A 19685-nucleotide genomic window follows, 5' to 3' on the forward strand; every position below is an offset into this window, starting at 1 on the left:
TATTGTGGGGCTTATTTTGACTCATCTCTCCTGGACTGTTAGTCACCAAGTGTGATAGATTTTTAACTCTTGAATATCCTTTTAGTCCAATAGCTTCCCTGAGTGTGGTTTGTTCTCAAGGTGCTCTGTGAGTAAAGAATTTCATGGTCAGATAAGTTTGGGAATCGCTTGATGTTGCTTAGTTTATCCTTTTCTTGGAAAACTAAAATAAGAAACTATTGAATATTAGTCAACTGTTTTCCAGATATATGACCATGGAGCTACCTTTTCACTTAACATATATGAAGTTGAGAAGGAAATACTGTTCTCACTGCTCTTTGCCTTTTCACGCCCACTCCTTACTGCCTTTCTGTAGGTTTCATCTCTGGCTTAGACTGTAGCCCAGTCTCTGAAATCAGGGGGTTTAAATCTTTTTTGTCTTATTGATCCATTTGACAGTCAGTTGAAGCCTCCTTTTCTTGTAATAAAACAGCTTAGACAGTGAAATACATAAGATTACAAATCATTCACTGATTTGTTAGAGAAGAGCCGTCCTCTTGTTCATTCTCAGTTGCTGCAGCCTGGAAATATTGTATGGTGGGGAGTAGTATGGGCAGTGGAGTTTGGATAGTCTGTGTGGACAGGTTATTTAACTTTCTGTGTCTTAGTTTACTCATCTGTAAAACGAATATAGTAATAGTACCTACTTCATAGGGTTTTATGAGAATTAGGTGAGTCCTTATATTCAAAGCACTTAGAACAGTGACTGGTATATATAAGTGCCCAATAAATGTTAGTTGCTATTTCTGTCTTCCCTCCCTCCCTCCATGGTAATATCATTTTTTATCATCTTACTGCAAAAGATGATTTACGATTCCTGTGAAGTTCATTATTCAGTGATTTTGCATGCATTTCATAGTTAATCCTCAACGAAGGAAAAAAATGCATCTGATAATGCTCCCAGTAATTAACTTTTTTGGAGCTCATTAATTTGGAAAATATAGATCATCCTTTTATTAGTGTAGAGCAGGAGTCCCCAGGCCACGGACTGATATTGGTCTGTGGCCTGTTAGGAACCGGGCCGCGCAGCAGGAGGTGAGCAGCGAAAAAGCGAAGCTTTATCTGCCGCTTCCCATCGCTCGCATTACTGCCTGAACCACCCCCTCCCCCCCCCAAGTCCGTAGAAAAATTGTCTTCCACAAAACCGGTCCCTGGTGCCAGAAAGGTTGGGGACTGCTGGTGTAGAGTGTTTGCTTTACTTAAACATTTATTCTCAAAACTTAGTAAACAATTTTAGAGGAAACACTGCAGAAGGAAGTGTGGTTATGAGTGAGTGACTGACTTAGAGGATTTTTATTTTTACTGAGACTTAAATATTTTTTCTTTGAGAGTTTGAGCGGGTAAGAGCATGAGTTTCAGTCATAGCCCTGTGACTTTGGACACGTGACCTAATGGCTTGCCATTTACTATGTACCACCATTTACTTATTTGCAGAAATGAGGCTGGTTATACTTAACTAGGGTTAATTTGAATATTAATGTGATAGCATGCAGAAAACTTTCCTGTGGTAGGTGATCTGTAAATAGTTTCACCTCTTCTCTCTCTTTCCAACGGAGGCAGAAGAGAATTCCTGTGTAATCTGTTGCTCAGCTCTGATGCTCCTCACTCTGTGGTGGCAAATTTGCCTCTTACCAAGGCTTTATTGGTAAGCATTTTAAACTTTTCATTATTGTTGTTATTGTTGTTGTCATTGTTGATATTTTGTTTGACATGGGTACTATATTCACATGCTTCAGAAAGTAAACCAGTATAACTTAGTACAAATTGAAAAGGCTTGCTCCAGTTTTTGTCACTGTCAGCTTCCTTCCCTGCCCCCTTAAATAACCTCTTTTATGCATTTCTTGTGTCCAGATACAATTAAACACAAGTATATATTCTTCTCTATACAAAATGTAGCATACTCTATATACTATTCTGCACTTTGCTTTCATTTTACAGTATATCCTCCTCTCTTTCTGTATTAGGACCTGGAATATTTCCTTATTCATGTGTGTGTATGTTACATGTATGTATGTATGTATTTATTAGAGCTCCAGTGTGTTCTGTACCATGGTTTACTTAACCAGTCTCCATATTCATGGATATATTATTTGTTTCCATGCTATTATTACTGCAAACAGTGCTTCTTTGTATAACTCATATGTACAAGGTTGGATAAATTCCCAAGGTTGTTGGGCTACAAGATAAGTGCATTTATAATTTTTCAAAAATAATTTTTATCAAGATTGTAAATTGCTCTCCACTGGGTTCATACCATTTTGCATACATTGGCATGTATTTTTTTGCACTGCAGACAGCTCTCACCCCACCCTCCATACCATTTTTTGAGCTGCTGTCTTGGCAATGTGGAGGGAGTTGTACAAGTGGAGGAGATCCCATCTCATATTTCCTAAGTTGTAGTGGGCAGTTCAAGTCTAGTGTTTTCCAACCTGAGTAGTAAGACACAGAGTTATACTGTGGTGTGCGACTAGGCATTCTGCCCATCCTGATCTACTCTTCTTCCTGTCTTGGGATATGAGGATGGAATGGCTGGTTGTATTGTGTGCCTGATTCACCAAGTAGGTCTGGGGGACAGTCACTTACTCTGTACATAAAATATTATTGGCTGCTGTCTCCTTTTTTGGAAGTTATTTTTAAGAAGTTATATTCACTGTTTTTTTGCAAAAGTTTTTCTTATTTATTGAAGATTTAGAATCCAGAGAAAAGAATAAAAGCCATGTGGAATCCCATAACCCTAGTCAGTATTTTGATGAATATCCTCTCAATTTTATGTGCACATGCCCAACATAAATTGTGTTTATATACTGCATGATGTTTTATAACCTTTCCTTTGTTTGTTAGTGAATCATGAATATTGTTACATCTTCCAATAATTATACATATATATACACATGTATATATATACATAATTACATATATATATGTGTATATACATATGTTATTATTTTTTTCAGTGTAGAATTCTGTTAGATGGCTTCACTGTGATTCTGTGTTCCTGGATGAATATTTAAGATTGTTTTGTTAGTCGTCCTAAATAACTTTGTGATGAAGACCCTTGTAGCTAAATCTTGTATATCATCGTTATTTGCTTAGAAGTAGAAAGAACTTCTGGGTCAAAGGACATTTACAGATTGCTCTGCAGAACTCACGTGATGTTTATATTTCTAAATGAGAGTACTCGCTTTGTCACGTTTAATCAATTTGTGGATATTATAATTTAAAAAAATTTGCCAGTCTATTTGTAAAAAAATGGTAAATCTCTATTTTACTTCATAGATATTTGGTTAGTATATTTAAACTTTGTCTTTCATGTTGAGAATTCATGTTTTCTTTGTGGATTGCCTTGTCAAGCCCTTTGTCCATTTTATTATTGGTGTGTTTGTGTTTTTCTTTTTTCTTTTTTTAAAGCTATATGTTAAGAATATTAACTTTTTGTGATACATGGTACAAATATTTTTCTTCAGGTTTGCTTATATATTTAGGGTCTTTTGATACAGAAGTTTTATATTTTCATGTACTCATACCTATCAAACATTTCTTTTTCTTTTTTAAAATTTATTTACTTTAGGCTGCATTGCTTCTTCGCTGCTGCACGCGGGCTTTCTCCAACTATGGCGAGTGGGGGCTACTCTTTGTTGTGGTGTGCGGGCCTCGCATTGAGGTGGCCTCTCCTGTTGTGGAGCACGGGCTGTAGACACATGGGCTTCAGTAGTTGTGGCTCGTGGGCTCAGTAGTTGTGGCTTATGGGCTCCAGAGCGCAGGCTCAGTAGTTGTGGCACACGGGCTCAGTTGCTCCATGGCATGTGGGATCCTCCCAGACCAGGGCTCGAACCTGTGTCCCCTGCATTGGCAGGCAGATTCTTAACCACTGTGCCACCAGGGAAACCCCAAGGTTTCTACTTTTGATGTCATGTTGGAGAGACCTTTTGACTTCCCTAATTATATAAACATTTATCTCTATTTAGACTTAGTATTAGGTATATTTGATATTTTTAAATGACAGAACACATTTTAGCATGTGGTGTCAGATGAATGCTAGCTTTCTTAATATTTTTTCTAACTGGCTATCCAGTTGTCTCACCACAAAAAAAAATTATCATTCTTCCCACCGACTTGAAATCCATGTCTTTAAAAATTGTTCTGTTTTCTTAAACATACTTGAAAATTTATACTAAAACTCTATTAAAAGGACATTAGAGCTCTGGACTGTTTTCAGGCCGTTGGTGCCAGGGTGATATTAAGCACGTAGCTTAACCCTCTCTTTGACTCGATTTCTTCTGTGAAGTCAGGACTGACCTTCAACCAGAGTTGTTAATGAGGATCTGATGAGATAATGGATATAAATCATGAAGTTCTGTATAGAGAATAAGTGTTTATAATACTACTAATTAGGATGGGGCCAGGTATTCCTGAAGCTCTAGAGCCACACTTAAACTAGTAACACAGCATAATAAAAGGTTACATGTTGTGTTTGGGGCGTATTAGAAAAACCAACAAAAGAGCTTCTCTGGCATTTGAGTGAATTCCCTAATGGGAACAAATAGAACCCTATCACTGAAATAAAAAAAAAAATTTTTTTTATCTTGGTAGGGATTAAATACAGTAGTTAATTTCCTTAATGATTAAACATAGAAAGCAAATGTAATGTTACACTTTCACATTATGGTATTCTTCATTTGGTCTTTTTCTTTCTTTTTAAAAAAATTAAGACAGTTACTTTACTTTGAACACGAAAGTGGTATAAGCAACTGTATAGGCTCCATGATACGTTCTTCTCCCATTTGCTCCAACCCCAAGATAAAATTTGGGGAGAGGGGCTTCCCTGGTGGCACAGTGGTTGAGAGTCCGCCTGCCGATGCAAGGGACACGGGTTCGTGCGCTGGTCTGGGAAGATCCCACATGCCGCAGAGCCTGCAGGTCCGGAGCCTGTGCTCCGCAACGGGAGAGGCCACAACAGTGAGAGGCCCGCGTACCGCAAAAAAAAAAAAAAATTTTGGGAGAAAAAATGTATTATATTTGGTTAATTATGTTATCTACTATTACTTGTTCTAAGGCAGGCATGGCATTGACTGATATCTGGCTTAAGGTCTAAGAATCATATTCACATAGAGCATGCTAAGTGGTTGCATTTTGGGAAATGAAACTTTCATTTGGGTTACAGTTGAATGTGTGTGCAAATGAAGAGTTACTGAACCACTATTCTTGATTAATTAAAGAAGATGAATGTGATTTGTCTACATTGTCACAGTTCCTTCCATGTAAACATCAGTTTTGTTTGTTCCTTTTACTGAAAAACATTCTGATGAAATAATCTTGCAAAGGAAAGATAATCTAGCTTTGAGTCTACAATAAAAATGCAAAAAGTAAACAATAGTCAATACTTAATTTTCTGCTCAGCTATGTTTAGGACCTTTACAAGTAGTGTATTAGTCTCTAGAGAGCACCACGGTGCTGCCTGTGCCAAAAATTTCATGTACTCTCCTTGAGCATCAAGATGGTCCACCCTGGTTCTCCAGCAGACACAGTGTGAAGCGGTGATAAGTTCCTGCAGGAAGTGTTAGCATGTCTTCTTTCCCCATGAAAGTCTGGATCCACTGTCCTCTTTATCTCTTATACCCAAATATCTGCTTCCCTCTAAGATATATCAAATTTTATTATTCAGATGTTCTTCATAAAACATCTTAATCTTTTCTTCTAGTTTGGTAGTTTATTTGCATATAGTTATTCTGTTCATCCAGGAGTAATTTCTCTCTTTTTGGATTTTGTCTAATTCTGGATCATTCTCATATTTGTCAGCAACCTGTTTCCAGTAAAAGACACCAAGCTGATATAGTGGCTCTAGGCTGACGGGACTTCAGTTGATTGAGTTTCCACTGATCCATATACCATATGTTCTCCATCTTCCCTGCCTCACCTGGAGAATTGCCTGCAAATTGTGAGGGATGGGGGTGTGTGTGGAGGGGGGCACTGATGAGACACAGCTCTTCATTTGGTCTTTAGATTCAGACATTGCCAATAAACTTACAGAGTCAGGTACATGGATTCATATTGGGGATTTGATAGTCACTGACTTTGAGACCATAGGTAAGTCATTTCATGCCTCTGAGCTTTGGTTTCTTCATCTGTAAAATGAAGTGCCTTTGTAGGAGTTTGAATGTAATATCACAGCGCTGAGGCCTCTTTCCAGCACCAATTTCTTGGAAAGGAGGCCAGTTTTTTTACATTCCAACCAAGGGAAATTTGAAATAACTGTTAATTTACTTTACTTAATTTTTTTTGTCTCTAAAATACAAGCCAAATGATCTTCATTTTTACCTTTCATGTCTGATTTTTTTTTCTTTTTCTTTGGTGGTATGCGAGCCTCTCACTGTTGTGGCCTCTCCCGTTGTGGAGCACAGGCTCTGGATGCACAGGCTCAGCGGCCATGGCTCACGGGCCTAGCCGCTCCATGGCATGTGGGATCTTCCCAGACCGGGACACGAACCCGTGTCCCCTGCATCGGCAGGCGGACTCTCAACCACTGCGCCACCAGTGAAGCCCTCATGTCTGATTATTAAGAGAGTAATAAGAATATAAGCCTCAGTGAAGCAGATAAACCTCAGATAAGTCAAATGAAAGAATTTCCAGTAATGTCATTGTGTTCTGTATTTAAAAGTGTTTCAAAGATTAGATCAGAAATAAATGAAAAAGAAATGAAGGAAACAGTAGCAAAGATCAATAAAACTAAAAGCTTGTTCTTTGAGAAGATAAACAAAGTTGATAAACCATTAGCCAGACTCATCAAGAAAAAAAGGGAGAAGACACAAATCAATAGAATTAGAAATGAAAAAGGAGAAGTAACAGCTGACACTGCAGAAATACAAAGGATCATGAGAGATTACTACAGGCAACTATATGCCAATAAAATGGACAACCTGGAAGAAATGGACAAATTCTTAGAAAAGCACAACCTTCCGAGACTGAACCAGGAAGAAATGGAAAACATAAACAGACCAATCACAAGCGCTGAAATTGAGACAGTGATTAAAAATCTTCCAACAAACAAAAGCCCAGGACCAGATGGCTTCACAGGCGAATTCTATCAAACATTTAGAGAAGAGCTAACACCTATCCTTCGCAAACTCTTCCAAAATATAGCAGAGGGAGGAACACTCCCAAACTCATTCTATGAGGCCACCATCACCCTGATACCAAAACCAGACAAAGGTGTCACAAAGAAAGAAAACTACAGGCCAATATCACTGTTGAACATAGATGCAAAAATCCTCGACAAAATACTAGCAAACAGAATCCAACAGCACATTAAAAGGATCATACACCATGATCAAGTGGGGTTTACCCCAGGAATGCCAGCATCCTTCAGTATATGCAAATCAATGTGATACACCATGTTAACAAATTGAATAAAAACCATATGGTCAACTCAGTGGATGCAGAAAAAGCTTTCAACAAAATTCAACACCCGTTTATGATAAAAACCCTCCAGAAACTAGGCATAGAGGGAACTTTTCTCAATGTAATAAAGGCCATGTATGACAAATCCACAGTCAGTATCGTCCTCAGTGGTGAAAAACAAACCATTTCCACTAAGATCAGGAACAAGACAAGGTTGCCCACTCTCACCACTATTATTCAACACTGTTTTGGAAGTTTTAGCCACAGCAATCAGAGAAGAAAAAGAGATAATAAAAGGAATCCAAATCAGAAAAGAAAAAGTAAAGCTGTCACTGTTTACAGATGATATGATACTATACATAGAGTATCCTAAAGATGCCACCAGAAAACTACTAGAGCTAATCAATGAATATGGTAGAGTAGCAGAATACAGAATTAATGCACAGAAATCTCTTGCATTCCTATACACTAATGATGAAAAATCTGAAAGAGAAATTAAGGGAACACTCCCGTTTACCATTGCAACAAAAAGAATAAAATACCTAGGAATAAACCTACCTAAGGAGACAAAAGACCTGTATGCAGAAAATTATAAGACACTGATGAAAGAAATTAGAGATGATACAAACAGATGGAGAGATATACCGTGTTTTTGGATTGGAAGAATCAACATTGTGAAAATGACTATACTACCCAAAGCAATCTACAGATTCAATGCAATCCCTGTCAAACTACCAATGGCATTTTTCACAGAACTAGAACAAAAAATTTCACAATTTGTATGGAAACACAAAAGACCCCGAATAGCCAAAGCAATCTTGAGAAAGGAAAATGGAACTGAAGGAGTCAGGCTCCTTGACTTCAGACTATACTACAAAGCTACAGTAATCAGGCCATTATGGTACTGACACAGAAACAGAAATATAGATCAATGGAACAGGATAGAAAGCCCAGAGGTGAACCCATGCACATGTGGTCACCTTATTTTTGATAAAGGAGGCAAGAATATACAATGGAGAAAAGACAGCATCTTTAATAAGTGGTGCTGGGAAAACTGGACAGCTACATGTAAAAGAATGAAATTAGAACACTCCCTAACACCATACACAAAAATAAACTCAAAATGGATTAAAGACCTAAATGTAAGGCCAGACACTATAAAACTCTTAGAGGAAAACATAGGCAGAACACTCTATGACATAAATCATAGCAAGATCCTTTTTGACCCACCTTCTAGAGGAAGGGAAATAAAAACAAAAATAAACGAGACCTAATGAAACTTAAAAGCTTTTGCACAGCAAAGGAAACCATAAACAAAACGAAAAGACAACCCTCAGAATGGGAGAAAATATTTGCAAATGAAGCAACTGACAAAAGATTAATCTCCAAAATTTACAAGCAGCTCATGCAGCTCAATATCAAAAAAACAAACAACCCAATCTAAAAATGGGCAGAAGACCTAAATAGACATTTCTCCAAAGAAGATATACAGATTGCCAAGCAACACATGAAAAGATGCTCAATGTCACTAATCATTAGAGAAATGCAGCTCAAAATTATGATGAGGTATTACCTCACACCAGAGTGGCCGTCATCAAAAGATCTCCAAAAAATAAATGCTGGAGAGGGTGTGGAGAAAAGGGAACCCTCTTGCACTGTTGGTGGGAATGTGAATTGGTACAGCCACTATGGAGAACAGTATGGAGGTTCCTTAAAAAACTACAAATAGAGCTGCCATGTGACCCAGCAATCCCACTACTGGGCATATACCCTGAGAAAACCATAATTCAAAAGAGCCATGTACCACAATGTTCACTGCAGTTCTATTTACAATAGCCAGGACATGGAAGCAACCTAAGTGTCCATTGACAGATGACTGGATAAAGAAGATGTGGCACATATGTACAATGGAATATTACCCAGCCATAAAAAGAAACGAAATTGAGTTATTTGTAGTGAGGTGGATGGACCTGTCATATGAGTCTGTCATACAGAGTGAAGTAAGTCATAAGTCAGAAAGGGAAAAACAAATACCGTATGCTAACACATATATATGGAATCTAAAAAAAAAAAAAGTGGTTCTGAAGAACCTAGGGGCAGGACGGGGATAAAGATGCAGACCTACTAGAGAATGGACTTGAGGACACGGGGAGGGGGAAGGGTAAGCTGGGACAAAGTGAAAGAGTGACGTGGACACGTATACACTACCAAATGCAAAATTGATAGCTAGTGGGAAGCAGCCACATAGCACAGGGAGATCAGCTTGGTGCTTTGTGACCACCTGGGGGGGTGGGAGGGAGGGAGACACAAGAGGGAGGAGATATGGGCATATATATATATATATATATATATATATATATATATGTATAGCTGATTTACTTTGTTATAAAGCAGAAACTAACACACCATTGTAAAGCAATTATACTCCAATAAAGATGTTAAAAAATGTTTCCATAGAGTTAAGGAATGATTTTTTTTTTTCAAATATGGATACAAGTTACAGTAAATCCTTGACTCTTTTGAACTCTTAGGGGTGAATCATTTTGGGATAACCAGATTTTCCAGATGAGTGAGAACTTATTGTTATAATCACCATATTTTAAAAATTTTAACTACTTTCATGAGAAAGTTTGAAAATGTATTTGCTGTATTCCTTTGCACTGAGTTAACTGAATACAATTTATTTTTCTTTATTAATCAGGTTCAGTTGTGAACATAACTTATGCTAAGTACTGTGCTCGTAGCATGTTTTCAAGTATAAAGCCCTGGGTTTAAATTTAATTTTTTATCAATTACTGACTTTGTTGCCTTGTAACAGTAAATTCCTCTTAACCTCACTTTCCTAATTTTTTAAGAAATTGAGATTGAAAAACTTGATAAAAGATAGATCTTCTCTAAAGTATTATTGTGATAGGGATGTCTTCCAGGGTCTATTGAGTTGTGTATACATAAAACACACACAGTGTATTTGTTTCATACTAACTAGCTTTGGACTAGAATTCTTGCTGTGTTTTCTGTAGTTTTTCTGTCACTTTCCCTGTTTTCACTTCTTGAAGCCATCAGGGTGCCTCTAGGGCCTCTTCTCATAGGATTTACAGACTTCTTGGCATCTAGTCATTCCTGTTTTATACACAACTCTAAGTGAAAAGGCCTGGCAATATGTAATGTTCATGAATATTTGTGTGAAATTTCTGCAGCATTTCTTTTTGTTGAACTCATATTTTATGTGTGTTCCAAAGCAATGGAGCTTAGCACCATTAAAGCATAAAGAGTATATTGCATACTGGTCTTTATTTAGAAAGCAATAGTATGGAGCACCCAGTAGTGAGACACATAGTCTAAGTTGTTTTTCTTTTATTTCCTGACCCCCTTTTATTGACTTGTGTGGCATGCATACACTAGTGGTATAATACATCCGAGTTTCACAGTACAGATTGAAACCATGTGATTTTCTGTGAGGTGTTTTTGTTTTGTTATGGGTTTTTTTTGAATTTTATTTATTTTTTTATACAACAGGTTCTTGTTAGTTATCCATTTTATACATATTAGTGTATATAAGTCAATCCCAATCTCCCAATTCATCACACCACCGCCTTGTTTTAAGCCTTGTTTGGGGATTATATCCTTGACCTTGACCTTATAGATTACACATCTACTATGTGCCCAACCATGTGAGTTGGATGGAATTATTCCCAGTTAAAGATGAGGAAACCAAGATTTGGAGAAATTAAGTAACTTTTTTATTTTAAATATGAGTAACTCTTGTCTGACTGCAAAGCTCATGCTTTTACCCGTAAACCATGCTATATGTTAGCTCTGAACTAGTGACTCCAAACTTCTGCAAACTGTGACGCTCTTGTGAACTTGGGGTGAAATTGGGGTGGGGTAGATGTTTGTACTTATTCCCTTTTCCTGTGTAATGAGCAGTAAGCTACCATTTTCTGTGCCCACCTGCATGGTCACTCTTAGAGGTGTGTGTGGTGCTCATATATGTGTACATTCATGCAGAGAGCTATTGCTCACAGGATCATCTGGCATCCTCCTGCCTCTAGAAAAGAGGACCCATGGCAGCCAGATCAGTGAGCCATGGAACAAGGATATCTTTAGGGCAAAATATGTTATCCCCTTTCAGATAGTGATCTAAACACATGTGAGCCAACAGAGTCCCTATGAAAAGAATCCTGACTGGATCTTCAGCTTAGTTCAATTAATTTAATTATTAAATAAATATTCAGTTCATTATAACATTACATAAGAATGCCAGGGGAGGGCAAGTGCCCATGATTCTGTTCTGGAGTGCTAAGAAGGATGTCCTGAGATAGTATAGTCCTGCCATCTACTTCTGCCCCATCACATCCTTATGTAGACATAAAATATTATGAAGAGAGACTCCGTAAGGAAGTGTTAGTTTTTCAGTTTCTCTTGCAATGAACTCTTAATTTTAGCTGAGAAACATGCAAGTATATGGTCTGGGTTGAGAAAGAGTTTACTTAATAGTTTCATTCAGAGCTGATACTGTTTTGGGCTTTATAAATGGTTCTGGTGTTGACAGAAGTAGAAAAGATAAATAGTTCTGGTGTTGAGGGAAGTAGAGCAATAAAATCAGGCTGGAACATGGCCATTAAGCCCAAACTAATCAGAACATCTGTGTGCCTTCATATAAGGCTGATTGATAATCTTGGTCCAAGCCTTCACTTAGTTCATGTAATAACGTGGAATCAAGGGTTCAAATATGTACAAGTGCTTCTGGATAATATTTTATAACTAGGCTTAGTGTATAGGCCAGAGAAAGATTGTGCTCCTATCCCATTATTAGTGACTGGGCCAATAGTTGAAAAGAGCCTTTCTGTTATTAATGGAAAAACAGGCATAAAATCACACAGTGCATCTAAAAATTTTGATTAAAGTTGTTCTTTACTAAAGGGCCATTTCTATGTCTTTGTATAATTGAACTTAATTTTTTAAAAACTTTGAAATAGTTATAGATTGGCAGGAAGTTGCAAATTTCGTACAGAGAGAGCCTGTGTTGTTTAGTTGAACTTTAACATAAGTGATGTGCTTTTCTCTTTAATTTTTAAAGGTTTTAGACTTAGGGAGAAACTTTCTAAGATGAAAGACACTCAGTGTTGGGTCTCTGAAACTTGTGAACTAGTTTTCTGAATAACTTCAGACACAATGAGAATAATGGCTGAAATCCAGATGGCTGTGGTCACAGCTGTGTCTGTGTCAGATACATGAAGTGGTTCCCTGGAAGCCAGAAGCACCTTTAGCAGGAGAAAAATGCTGTGGAGTTCTCTGGTCACTCCAACTTGAGCCTCTTGAGCCTTTAAGCTTCCTGTAAGTGCTTGGGATTTTGCAAATAGTACTAGTAGTTCTGGAGTTACAGTTGTCAAAGTAACAGGTGATGGCTGGAAGCCAGCTTGGCACCCAGTCAGCTCCCCAAATAGCCGAGGTTGCTCAACCTTCCCAAGGTCCTGCAGACCAAACTGGGTGCTGCAGACCAAACCCTTCCCCCAACATTTTTTAAAAACAGTCATTTGAAGGATTTTCTATAAAAGGCCTGAGCTGCTTCAGGCACTCAGGATGAGTTAAAAATGCACGGCTTTATGTTCTTATTCATACCTATTTGATTTAACCGTATGAAATTGCCATTCTTGTAGGTTTAAAAAAAAAAGTCCAATGTTGGAGGTTTTATACAGGTAAACCTAATGTTTTGTGCTGTCACGCTGAAAATTCTTATGGTTGTGGAATAACATATTTCCAGGGAACACATTGTCTCAACCTCCTTATTTATAAAGGAAATACAGCATTTACTGTTTGTAAGATTAACTAACTTAATCCTCTTAACAATCATGAGGTAGGTCCTAGTATTTTCCCTGCTTTTAAGATCACCGCTAGTGAGTAGTGGAGCTGGGCTCATACCCAGGCAGTCTAGTCATGAAGCTGTACTGCTTCTCAGCACTTCTATGTGGCTCCACCTCCCCAGACATACTTGTGAAAGTCCTGGGTGTCTGGGCAGCTGATGGGCAAGTACATAGGTGTCTCTTTTTGACTTCATGGGAAAAAAGAACTTAATTTTCCCCTAAAAATGAATTAAGTCTTCTACAGTACAAGAGTTTTTGAGACTTAACAAGGATACTTTTGCAGTCTTTAGGCCTCTGGAGTTGAGGGTAAGGGTAGAGACTTGTTGGCCCTAATAATGAAAGTATAGATGATTATTGTCTTGGGAGAGGAGGGCTAATGTTTGTTTGGTAGAATCCATCCCAGGCTTGAAATCCTGTAGTTCTCTAATAAACCCCTGCCTCTCCTCTGTGTTGCTTAATGTCTTTGATCTTAGACATGGAAGGAAAAGAAGTGACTCAGCTGCGAGGGAGTTTAATTTAGGAATTGCTCATTGGCCTCTTGCTTGCCTTGTCCCGTATTGATATTGGTGGAGCAAGGCTTGGGGCTAGGAGATTAGGCCCCATGGGAGCTGTGTGAAGTGGGGAGGGGAGGGGTGTGTCCTTGGACCATCTTCTTCTGGGGTGGCTGTCCCAGGTGTTGAGACACACACCTATTCTATTAGATCTGTTCTGGGATGGTCCTACTGGATCCTATCTGGTCACACTCAAGCCTTTCCTGATTTATTTGTATACCAGTTATGGTTCTGACGTCTATTGAATAAAATTGTAGAGGCTCATACAGTGGTTTTCCAGGGACTTTCCCTTTTTTTCTCCCTTAGCATTAGAGATGAGCCATTGTGGTTGTAGGCTGTTCTGTCATCAACGTCTCAGGTATTCTGTCAGAGCGGGAAAGGCTGGACAAGCAGCAAGTGACTGCCAGGGACCCAGATGACTTCCCATTCAGACTGAGTAGGAGGGAGACACCTGTTGTTGGAGATGTGGTTTAAAATGGACTATGATCAGTCTTCCTTGTTTCATCCTCTGATGAACAGAGGAAGGAAAAGCTTAGAAATATATTTTGTAAGTATTTTTAAGGTATTTTTCAGCACCTTCCAAGTTTGGTGTTTTAGTTTGGTCACAGTGGTTATGAGATTGAAAACTAGTTTAATTTGTTTGGTGGTGTCCTCCCCCAAGATGTCAGCTGCGTGTGTATTCTCATTCCCATTTCTAGAGGGCAATCAAGGGAGAAGAAGCTCCCTCAATCCTGTTTTGGAATAAGGGAGAGGTGTATATCCCCATGGCTAGGATCTGATTGGTCTTCAAGTTGGTTTTCATAAGTTGATTATCACTCTTCCTGAGAACTGCTATGGCCCTGGGGTCTCTGGATGGTCCTGCATGTGTCATTCATTGGTCTACTGAGTGCCTACTATGTTCTAAGCACTGACTGTGAGAAATAAGAATGAATAAACACAGCCTCAGCCCCTAGTTATAGTGTGGTGGGTGATATTTACACACAAAAAAGCAAGCTAAGATTGTAATTAACATGTTTAACGGAATACTATGGGAGCACAGAGAAGAGAGCGACTCTGGAGGACTTCACAGGAAGAGGAGGCATTTGAACTGGACTTTTAGAGAATGAACCAGAATTCTTCAGTTCTGATGGGAACTGCTCTCAGAAAAATCTCAGGAGGACAGAGCGTTAGGAACAGTCAGGGTTGAGGGGGCACTTTGGGGATCCATGATCCAAGGTCCGTACCCCTCTTGTTTTGTAACTGGAATGCCAAGCTATCCCTTTACTGTTTTTTTCTTTATTGTTCTATGAATCATCTTCATCAATCACTGCAACTTCTATTTGCAATGACTCCAGGTACCGCCAATGAGAAAACCTAGTCTTTATTGCCTGGTTCCCCTGCTTGTGGCTGCCCCCACCCTTTGCTCTCTCCTTCTCAAAACAGCATCATATGTTGTGCCTTTGTGCCATTTATTGAGCAAGGACCAGACTGCAGGGCATTTGAGTGATGCCTCTTCAGATCCCACTGAAACCCTTCCTCACTGATCTCAGTTGGTGACCAGGAACAGAGGCTGCTTTTGGTCCTTTCCCATTTCTCCATAGGTTTTCTGGCTTCCTAAGATACTCTGTCCTTCCTGGGTTTTGGTCAGTGTTTTTCTTTCCTCTTGTTTAGGATTCCTGATAGTGTCTGGGTCACTTTCTTCCAGTTCCCAAGTTTCAAAGGTGGACCTGAGTTAGGCCCTTCGCTTTGTCTTGTTAGTGTTTTTGTATTACTGGAGAGTATCCATATTTATATAGTAATTGTACAGTCTGTATTGCCCCAAAATCCTAAAGAACAGATTTGAATGATTCAAAGTTAGTCACTTCAGTATGAAACAATGAGTCTAAAGGCAAACCAAGGATTCTTTGAAAGCAAAAACTTTAACTTGGATGTTAAAGCATGTTTGGTGAAGCAAATAGTTTGGTTTTGTGGTACCAGAAATAACACTGTTCTCTTTTTATACTCTCCATCCTACTGGGTTGTCAGAGACATGAGGATACTTTGAAGTGAATTCTGGCACCATAATTTTGTGAAGAGTCGCTGTGATAGAGCAGCACGAGAAGGAAGGGTGTCTGTCCAGTGTGTCCTTTGAATTTTTATTGAACAGTGAGCATCAATCAGCATGTTGCCTTAGTGGATCATGAGGGGAGGGTGCAGGTGGGAGGCGGGTGATGACCCGGGTCATCGTGAAAGCACATGTGAAAGGCCTTCTGGAATCCCGCTTTTAGGAGGTGTTGTGCAAGTCCCTCAGAAGTTTCTTTACTTCCCCTGGAAACGTGCAAGATAGGGATACATCGCTCTTTTAGAAGGATTACTCGGGGGCTGACAAATGTTGTACTTGCCAGTAGTTTTGCTGAGCTGGAGATTGGCCAGATTTGATGTCTGGATGGTGGCCACTGTTATTTAAAACAGCTTCTTGAGACCAAGAATCTAGGAATTTAGACGTTCAAAGCACAGGGTGGGAGCCCTGTGTTCTCTCTCTTCCCAGACAAGGGAAGTGTTTTTACTGGCTGCGGAACTCTCAGTAAAATTGAACTTCTTTGCACCTGGGTTTACTCATCTGTAAAATGGGGATAATAATGTTATCCACCTTACAGGTAAAAGGCTTGGCATGGTTCCTGTATATATAGCTAACACTGATGTAGTGTTTGCTTATATTTATTTATTTTCCTCATTAATATTCTTTCTTATCTGAGATTTCTCTGAGGTTCTGTACTCATTTAGAAAACAACTCTTTCTATGGCTTTAGGCTCCATTGGCAGTGGCTTAAGAATTCTTACTGGGAGGAAGAAACTTTTGTTAGCTTAGTTTTTTTTTTCTTAATTTCCTTCCCTTGTCCTTGGAGAGTGGTGCAGGGGAGAGGGCAGTGCAGAGTCAGAAATCAGTGGGGAACAGAGATGTGTAGGCAGAGGCACCAGCCAGAGCTGCTTACTGCCTGGCACATTGTTGGGCGCTTGGGATTATTTGATGACACAATCAATGATTATTCCATTTTGCCAGTTTAAAAAATGCCATAGTGTTAGTATTAGGAGAAGTTGAACAAAGGCACATGAGAACTCTTTGTACTGTCCTTGCAGGTCTTCTGTAAATCTAAAATTATTTCAGAATAAGTTTTTAGAAATCAGGGGAAACAGTTGTTCAATGGTTATAGAATTTCATTCTTGCAAGATGAAAACAGTAATGTACACTTACTTAACAGAACTGTAATGTACACTTAGTAATTGTTAAGAGGGTAAATTTATGTGCTTTTATTACAATAAAAAGAAAAAAAAAGGCAAAAAAAAAGTTAAGAAAAGCACCAGCAACAAAACTGGCACGTAGCACCATGCCTGGCACACAATAGATACTTACTACATGCTTGTTGGAGACAAGAGTGATAGTATTGATAGTCTCTTGTTTGGATATCCCTGTTTTTTTAACCATCCATTATCCTTTTTTTTTTTGGTACATTAAGGTTGCTTTCAATTTTTTGCTTTTATAAACAACATCTTGATTTAGCCTTATAGCTAAATTTCTGTGTGCATACAGTATGTTTTCTTATGATATATTTCTGGGAGTCACATGGTTCCTATTTTTTAGGTCTTTTATTCCATTACCAGATTGCCTCCAGATAGTTTGTAACAGTCTGCCATTCCCCACAGCAGTGCAGAGAACAGATTTTTGATAGGCAGAAATAGGAGATTGAGGTGCCAGGGGAGTAGCCCCTACACAGAAGAGGTGCCCTTTTCACACTAATGTTAAAGTTTGAGGGCCCCCTCTGAATGATGGCCTGAACTCCCAGAGCGTCATTCCCCAGGGCACAAGCAGTCAGACTTGGGCCAAATAGCTAGTGCCCCACTGCCATGGTTAGGGTGGGCTGGATCGCTTTTACTCTGTGGTTGGGGACGGGGACTCAGATGACTGGCAGCCGAGGTAGACAGCTGACAGCTGCCCCAGGTGTACAGAACCTTACTGTTGACAGATAGGGGAACAGAAAGGGAGTACTTTTGCTTAGGCCCTCCTTCCCCTGGGAGCTGCAGTCTGCGGGAGTGGGGGAGAGTGGGGTGGGCAGGTAATACAGACCTAATTAGGAATTGCCTTCCTTCATGAATATTAGAGCTTGACAAAGACTTTGAGGGTATCTGGTACGGTAGATTTTGACTCCTTGGAAGTCAAGGAACCCATTTCAAATCCAATCCCACATGGAACCTCAATGTACTAAAGAGATTAATTTTATAAATTCAGACTTGTAATATAACTTATAAGTATCACAACATTGACTTATGATAAAGACAAGAGAACAGTGAAGCTGATTTCATGAGCACTGAGTTTTGAGTTGGGTTCAGAGTGGCAGTCTCCATCATCTGCCAGTTTTACTACCCTGTTTACTTCTGAATTTAGTTTTGGTTGCAGTATGTAAAAATCTGATTCCTGTGGATAAATAATTGCAGGTAGTTTACTACTAACTTATAGTTTCTGGATACTCGTCAATTAATTAAATTGACCCAGAAGCCTGAAAGAAGAATAGAGGGAACTTTTATCACAAGGTAGAATCACAGTATTTTACAAACGCTTTCATTCTCTATGACACAGAGCAGGACAGATCCTAGTGCAACCTGTTAGGGATTCATTTGTTACGGCATAACTGACTGTTCCCTTGTGATTAGCGTATGGTCCCAGAAGATGTACCTGAGATTTGCCTGGCAATTAATTGAGCATGCTGCAGGTGTGCTTAGTAGTATACTTGCTTGAGCAATTTTGAGAGGGCAGACAAGTATAGGCCTGAATTTTAAAAAGAGTTCCAGCTTCCTTCAGAATCAATGACATACTTATAAACTGTTCAAATATAAGCTCGGAATTGATGAAAAAATATTCTGAGGTCTGCAGAAAGAGAATATGAATTCATTGGTAATCTTCAGTGGGTTAAAATTTGCTGTAAAATTTGAATTTGTGGGGGTTTATTATAATTTCAAAAATTGTTCAAATATATCTTAAAAATGAAATCTGAATACATTTTTTTCCTCAGTATATATAGCACACAGAACCTTTTGGTTGCTTAGAACAGAACTTGAAAATCCTTATCTGTTACATATTACAGCTTCACTTATTCTACAAATGATGAAATTGAGTCCTTCCTAGAGAGAGGAGGTGACTCTCCAAAAGTCACTCTGCAAGTTACTGGAAAGCTGAGAAGAGGGATTGCTTGGGTCTCTTTATGCTTCTTTCTCTGTGCTGTTTTGTCTGCTGAACAGTTGGGACTCCCTGAGGGGTCAGAAGCAGGGAGATATAAGTGGCTGCCTCCTTCAGTTTTGTGTGCATGTGTGTAGGCACATGAATGCATTCCTGTGCACTGACTCACACCAGATACCATGAGAGGTGGTAGCTTCAGGTACGAGGGTGAAGTGTATGAAGTTTGGGGTCCACAGACTGAGCTTGCCTTTCCTGGCCGTAGTCCTTGTTCTGACTGTTTCTCACCACCTTTTGCTGCATGAAAATGGAATCTTTTCAGAACTCTACTTTCAGGCATCTCTGCTCTGACAAGTGAGAGTAGCTAATCTGATAAACTAGTCTGAGTTAAAGGTGGGAGTGAGCTGACTGGCTCCTCCTCCCCGTTTTTGTATTATCATAAGCATCTCATGGAATAGAATGCTTTTTCCCCCAAGTGGCTGTTCTAGGGACGCGGGAGGGTGGGCAGATGTTCTTGATAGTTAGTGTCTTTCGTGCCCTTAAAATCCCATGATACAGAGACCCAACCTTGAGAAATAAGACTTCCCCTCCTCTGGGCTGCTACTGATCTCTATTTTGCATTTGTGAGAATGAGAAAACAGTGCCTTGTCTG

The 19685-nt window shown here is 39.1% G+C and overlaps 1 protein-coding gene across 3 annotated transcripts in view; it reads left to right on the plus strand.

Annotated features, from left to right (window-relative positions):
• Positions 1–19685, plus strand: part of JAK1 (Janus kinase 1) — a 139168-nt gene that overhangs the window by 21323 nt on the left and 98160 nt on the right. The gene's annotated exons all lie outside the window — the stretch shown is intronic.

The sequence above is a fragment of the Delphinapterus leucas genome, chromosome 1, assembly GCF_059928025.1.
Source record: "Delphinapterus leucas isolate spDelLeu-1000000601 "Yukka" chromosome 1, BTC_Dleu_Yukka2, whole genome shotgun sequence".
Taxonomy (NCBI): domain Eukaryota; kingdom Metazoa; phylum Chordata; class Mammalia; order Artiodactyla; family Monodontidae; genus Delphinapterus; species Delphinapterus leucas.